Here is a 6,312-nt window from a genome sequence, read left to right as displayed (position 1 = left end):
GCCACCAACTAAGTGACTTAAAATGATACAAATTTATAATTCAACAGTTTCTGCAATGAGATAGTTACATTCTTTGTTTATGATTTCACCAACCTAGCTACATTCAAGGTATTGGTTAGAGCTATAATGTCATCTGAGGTTCAGAGTATTCTTCTAAGCCTACTGGTTATTGGAAGAATTAATTTCCTTGCAATTGTGTGACTGAGAATCAGAGAATCACTAACAGATCCCTGAGGCACTAGAGTAAATAGTTAAATCTAAACTTTTAAAGTTAATTTAAGGAACCAATTGCACCTTGTGACTAATGTAAGACTATGATACAAACCTTCAGTTAAAAAATGACTACGTTTGGGAAAACTATTGTACAACATTGTCACAATAGCTAGTAATATTTTTAACTTGAAATATTATAAGATGGCACAATTTCAGTGTCCTTGTTTCCATATTATTTGTAACAACAGAGAATGATATATATGGTTAATTAATTCGATTATGGTACTCATTACAAAGTGTTTACATAGATCATCATATCATCTATCTTGTATACATACATTTTTGTTATAATTTAATAAAGCTGGAAAAAGTGGGACTACAAAATAGAAGTTCTATGGGAAACAATTGTTTATGTATAAACTTTCTCATTTTAGGAAGTTAGTTTCTGATGGGTGACTTAGGACTATCTTGAATAAGAAAAGTCAGCAATTATAAAGAATTATCAAGGTAAACAAACTGGTTTTTCTGGAGCCCATTCCCTATGGTAGGATACCTTGTTCATCCTTGATACAAGGAGGGGGGCTTGGTCCTGTCTCAAGTTTATAAGCCAGACCTGTTGACTTATCCCTAAGGAGTGGATGGCAGATGGGAACTGGGGGGGGGGGCAGAAGAAGGGAAGGGGGAACTGGAATTGGTATGTAAAATGAAAAGTAAATTTTTTAATAAAGAAAGAAAAAGTAATGAAGGAAAAGGCAACATAGCCAAAATAGAAAGAGAGAGAGAGAGAGAGAGAGAGAGAGAGAGAGAGAGAGAGAGAAAGGAGAGAGAGAGAAAGGGAGGGAGAGAAGGAAGGAGGAGGGAAGGGAGGGAGGGAGAGAGAGGAAGGAAGGAAGGAAGGAAGGAAGGAAGGAAGGAAGGAAGGAAGGAAGGAAGGAAAGAAGGAAGGAAAGAAGGAAGGAAGGAAAGAAGGAAGGAAGGAAAGAAGGAAGGAAGGAAGGAAGGAAGGAAAGAAGGAAGGAAAGAAGGAAGGAAAGAAGGAAGGAAGGAAAGAAGGAAGGAAGGAAAGAAGGAAGGAAGGAAGGAAGGAAGGAAGGAAGGAAGAAAGAATTATCAAAACTCAAAGTGTGAAAAATTCTATAGATCAAATGGTTGGTTTCTTCTACAGATACATGGAAAGGAATAAGACTTAAAATTAAAATAAGTTAAATAAATATATTTATTCTTAAATATGAACTGTGTTTGGATTCTGATTCAAAGCAATCATTAATAATAAAAAGGGGAAATTTATACATTGAATGATGTTTGAAAATGTTATGGAAAAGCTATTATCTTTAAATTGATAATATCTTTAGATATAGTTAAGATATGGATGGCTCAATGTTGATTTTTTTTTTTTTGCAGAGGATCTGGGTTAAGTTCCTTGCACCCACAATGGGTGGCTCATAACTGCCTGAAAATCTGGCTCCAGGACCTCCAACACCCTTTACTATCCTCTTGATCACACACATGCATATACATAGGCACACAAACACAAAACACACACACACATCATTAAAATAGTAAAGGCTAGAAAAATGGCTCACTAAATGGTTAAAAGCACTTACTGCTCTTGCAGAGGACCCAGGTTCAGTTCCTAGCACTGATAGGCTTGCAAGTGTCTTTAACTCTGGTTCTAGGAGATTTGACACTCTCTTCTGTCTTCTGCTGGCACCAGGCTTGAAAGGAAAGTGCTGCACATACATACATTCAGGCAAAACACTCATACACCTAAAGTAAAAACAAATAAATCTTTAAAAAGATAAATTTTTAGAAAAGAAATGGTTATCTTTAGATGTGATATTGAGGTTATGTTTTAAATTGTATCCTTATCCTTTATAGATACATGTCAAAATATTTATTTGTGGGTGGAATGATACAACTTGGTTTTGTCTCAAATGAGGGATAATGAGTGAGAAGGTTCAGTGAAAACAAGACTTATTTTAATTAGGTTTCTGCCTTGAGCAATGACATATATGACAGAACTGGTTAACGAGACAAGGAAAATAGGATAAGAAGCAAGGAATTCTAATTACATATGGATAAGGCATTTATCCTTAATCAAAAAAAGAGACATATTTTTAAAAATTGTTTTCATTGTTTGAGAATATAAGGAGAGTATATTCTCAAAAGTGAGAATAATCCAGAATTAGATATTAAAGTTTCTCTTATTCAGTAGCTACTCAATGGTGTAGAGCCCTTCCAAAAGTAAATATTCTATAGCTTCTGTTTTCCTTCACCCTTTTGCATATACTAATTATATAATAATGGATTTCATTATGACATTTTTCATACATGTAAATAATATATTTGGGAGCTAGTGAGATGCCTCAGCTGGTAAACACTTGCCATTCAAACCTGATAATCTGAGTTCAACCCCCAAGCCCATAGTAGAAGAAAAGAACTGAGTGCTAGAAATTGTCATCTGACCTCCACACGCAAACCATGGCATGCACATGCATGCACTTACACATACATCATAGACACATATAATAATAGTGGTGGTAAGTAGTAGTAATACTATTAGTAGTAATAGCAACAGTAGTAGTAATAAACAAATATAAAGTATTTTTATCATATTCACACTACCCAATAGCCCCTATTGTACTCCTTCCACTCTCAGTGATTGCCTTCCACTCAGCTAATCCTCTTACTATGTTCGTGTTTCTCTCTCTCTCTCTCTCTCTCTCTCTCTCTCTCTCTCTCTCTCTCTCTCTCTCTCTCTCTCTCTCTCTCTCTTTGTGACCCATTTTATCCTACTAGGATCTCTTATAAGATAAGATTCAGACTGAATGATTTTTGGTAAAAGCATGGTCTTCTTACCAGTGTAACACCACTGAAGAAAATGAGTCTTTATTCCCTAGCAACCATGAACTGCCTATAGACAACTCTGGAAAAATATGCAATGTTTTACAAATGTTATCCTTGCACAGGAGCCATTCTAATATTTTCTGCTACATTCAAATTTTCACATTTGTGCTGACAAAGTAAGCACTCTATAGCTCTTAAATATTTTCTTGAACAGGGAACTCATTATTTTGTGATTTAAATTGTTAAAAAAATTACTGGATATCTACAGTCATACCTTTTAGTTTTCTTAAATTAGTAACTCTATGAACGTAAAAACTGGCTCCTTTTCTGAACAAATGAACTTCATATTATTTTTTATATGACCGTTTTTGAATATTTGTAAAAAGTGATCCTCCCACACTAAAACCATATTTGAAGGCTAAATTTTCTTTATCTCATTGATTTACAACCCTATCACACCTCTTGTTCCAGTATCAATTCCAATTTACTGATGTTCTACTTAAAGTTGTTGCAGGGAAAGTATATCTGTTATTGCAACTCATCATTTTTACACATATTAGAGTTAATCTGGAGCAGTTATTCTTCTAATGACCCCATATAATTAACTTATGGTGTCTAATTAAAAATAAACATATATCAGTGTTCCTCTGTTTCCCCATGGAACTGTTCTAATTCATCTTTGTCCTCTGGCTATAATTTTACATAAAATATCCATAGGGCAGTTAATTTTGGAAACACATATGATAGAAAATTGCACTTCAGTTCTTAATTTACTTTCAATAAGTTCTCTTTAAACTCTATTTTATTATATCAATTTATTCTTCCATCTCTAACCTTATGTAAAAGCAATATTGAACATCAAATCTTTAAAATGGTATGATGTAGATTAACTCTATCCTTAGACCTACTCAAGTTAGGTCTTGACACTGAGCCTAGAAGAAAACAGAATCTTTGATTATTTCTGTCTCTCTCTGTCTCTCTGTCTCTGTCTCTGTCTTTTGTCTCTCTGTCTCTCTCTCCCTGAAAAGACACAGTCTTATGGACTAGACAAGTACAAGTGAGGTCACACCAGCATATCTTGGCATGGATTTGCAGATCTTAAATGCCCATTGATTATCAGGTTCTGGATCTTTTAGTTAGTTTCCTAGTTGTTATAGACAGTAACACCCTGAATTTAAACATTTTTTCCTTTGATACTGAAAAGTAGGTCTCAAATTATTTCCATCTGTCCCTTGAATTTTATAATCAATTATGCTAATTATGTTAATGTCACACTAAAGATGGATTCATTTAAAGACAGAATGACATCAGAACTACATTCTGCCTTGATAATACATAGTTGTTAGGAAGAGTTTTATTAAAATTAGGATGGTTTTCTTAAAATGTAGTCATACTTGCCTGTAAAACCATCTGAACCAGGAATATTTTGTATAGGGATTTTTAAAAATATTTCTCTAAGTCATTCCTCATGATCAAGCACTATTTAAAAATTTTAATTTGATCCCATTCCTCCAAGCTCTCCCCATCCTCCCCTTCTCCCTTCTCTCTCCCCATCTCCCCTTATCCCCTCCCCTCCCCCTCCCCCTAGTTCCAAATTTTTGCCTGGCAATCTTGTCTACTTCCAATATCCAGGAGAATAACTATATGTTTTCGTTTGGGTTCACCTTCTTATTTGTTTTCCCTAGGATCACGAATTATAGGCTCAAGTCCTTTATTTATGGCTAGAATCTACTAATGAGTGAATACATACCATATTCATCTTTTTGGGTATAGGTTACCTCACTCAGGATAGTGTTCTCTAGCTCCATCCATTTGCATGCAAAATCAAGATGTCATTGTTTTTTACCGCTGAGTAGTACTCTAATGCATATATATTCCACACTTTCTTTATCCATTCTTCCATTGAGGGGCATCTAGGTTGTTTCCAGGTTCTGGCTATTACAAATAATGCTGCTATGAACATAGTTGAACAAATGCTTTTGTAGTACGATTGGGCATCTCTTGGGTATATTCCCAAGAGTGGTATTGCTGGATCCTGGGGTAGATTCATCCCGAGTTTCCTGAGAAATCACCACATGGAGGAAGGGTGGTTATGGGAACAGGAAAGTAGATATCTTAATTAAAGGAGCCATTTTAGGGTTGGCAAGAGACTTGACTCTAGAGGGGTTCTCAGGTGTCCAAGGAGATATCCCCAGCTTGTTCCTTGGGCAGCTGAGGAAAGGGTGCCTGACCTGGCGTTATCCTATAGCAATACTGACGAATATCTTGCATATCACCATAGAACCTTCATCTGGCGATAGATGGAGGTAGAGACAGAGACCTACATTGGAGCTCTGGACTGAGCTCCCAAGGTCCAAATGAGGAGCAGAAGGAGGGAGAACATGAGCAAGGGAGTCAGGACCGCGAGGTGTGCACCCACCCACTGAGACAGTGGGGCTGATCTATTGGGAGCTCACCAAGGCCAGCTGAACTGGAACTGATGGAGCATGTGATCAAACCGGACTCTCTGAACATGGCGGACAATGAGGTCTGACTGAGAAGCCAAAGACAATGGCACTAGGTTTTGATCCTACTGCATATACTGGCTTTGTGGGAGCCTAGCCTGTTTGGATGCTCACCTTCCTAGACCAGGATGGAGGGGGGATGACATTGGACTTCCCACAGTGCAGGGAACCCTGACTGCTCTTTGGATTGGAGAGGGAGGGGGAGGGAAATGGGAGTAGGTGGAAATTTTTAACAAAAGGGAAAAAAAGAAAAAAAATTAATTCGAGCAAGTCAATACTGATAAAGTTGAAGTTTCTTAGTTGTAATAAACATATCTTTCACATCCTTCTGAATAATTTTGTCACTTTGATTTAATTTTTTTTAATTTTTTTTTATTGAGAAAAGGAAAAAAAAGTTTCCGCCTCCTCCCAGCCTCCCATTTCCCTCCCCCTTCTCTCACCCTTCTCCCCCTCCCCCCACTCCTCTCCCACTCCCTCTCCAGTCCAACGAGCAGTCAGGGTTCCCTGCCTTGTGGAAAGTCCAAGGTCCTCCCCCCTCCGTCCATGTCTAGGAAGGTGAACGTCCAAACTGGCTAGGCTCCCACCAAGCCGGAACATGAAATAGGATCAAAACCCCATGCCATTGTCCTTGCCTTCTCATCAGCCCTCATTGTTCGCCATGATCAGAGAGTCCGGTTTTATCCCATGCTTTTTCAGTCACAGTCCAGCTGGCCTTGGTGAGCTCCCAATAGATCAGCCCCACTGTCTC

At 37.5% G+C, this 6,312-nt stretch overlaps 1 pseudogene; it reads right to left on the bottom strand.

Moving 5' to 3' along the window:
- Positions 1 to 3,143: 3,143 nt before the first annotated feature.
- Positions 3,144 to 3,244, bottom strand: LOC126490282 (uncharacterized; annotated as a pseudogene).
- Between the last annotated feature and the right edge of the window lie 3,068 nt (positions 3,245 to 6,312).

Source organism: Alexandromys fortis, unplaced genomic scaffold (genome assembly GCF_014885135.2).
Source record: "Alexandromys fortis isolate MF-2015 unplaced genomic scaffold, M_Fortis_MF-2015_v1.1 scaffold_225, whole genome shotgun sequence".
Lineage (NCBI taxonomy): Eukaryota > Metazoa > Chordata > Mammalia > Rodentia > Cricetidae > Alexandromys > Alexandromys fortis.
Note: the sequence above shows the minus strand (reverse complement) of the source record. Positions and strands in the feature narration are given on the sequence as shown.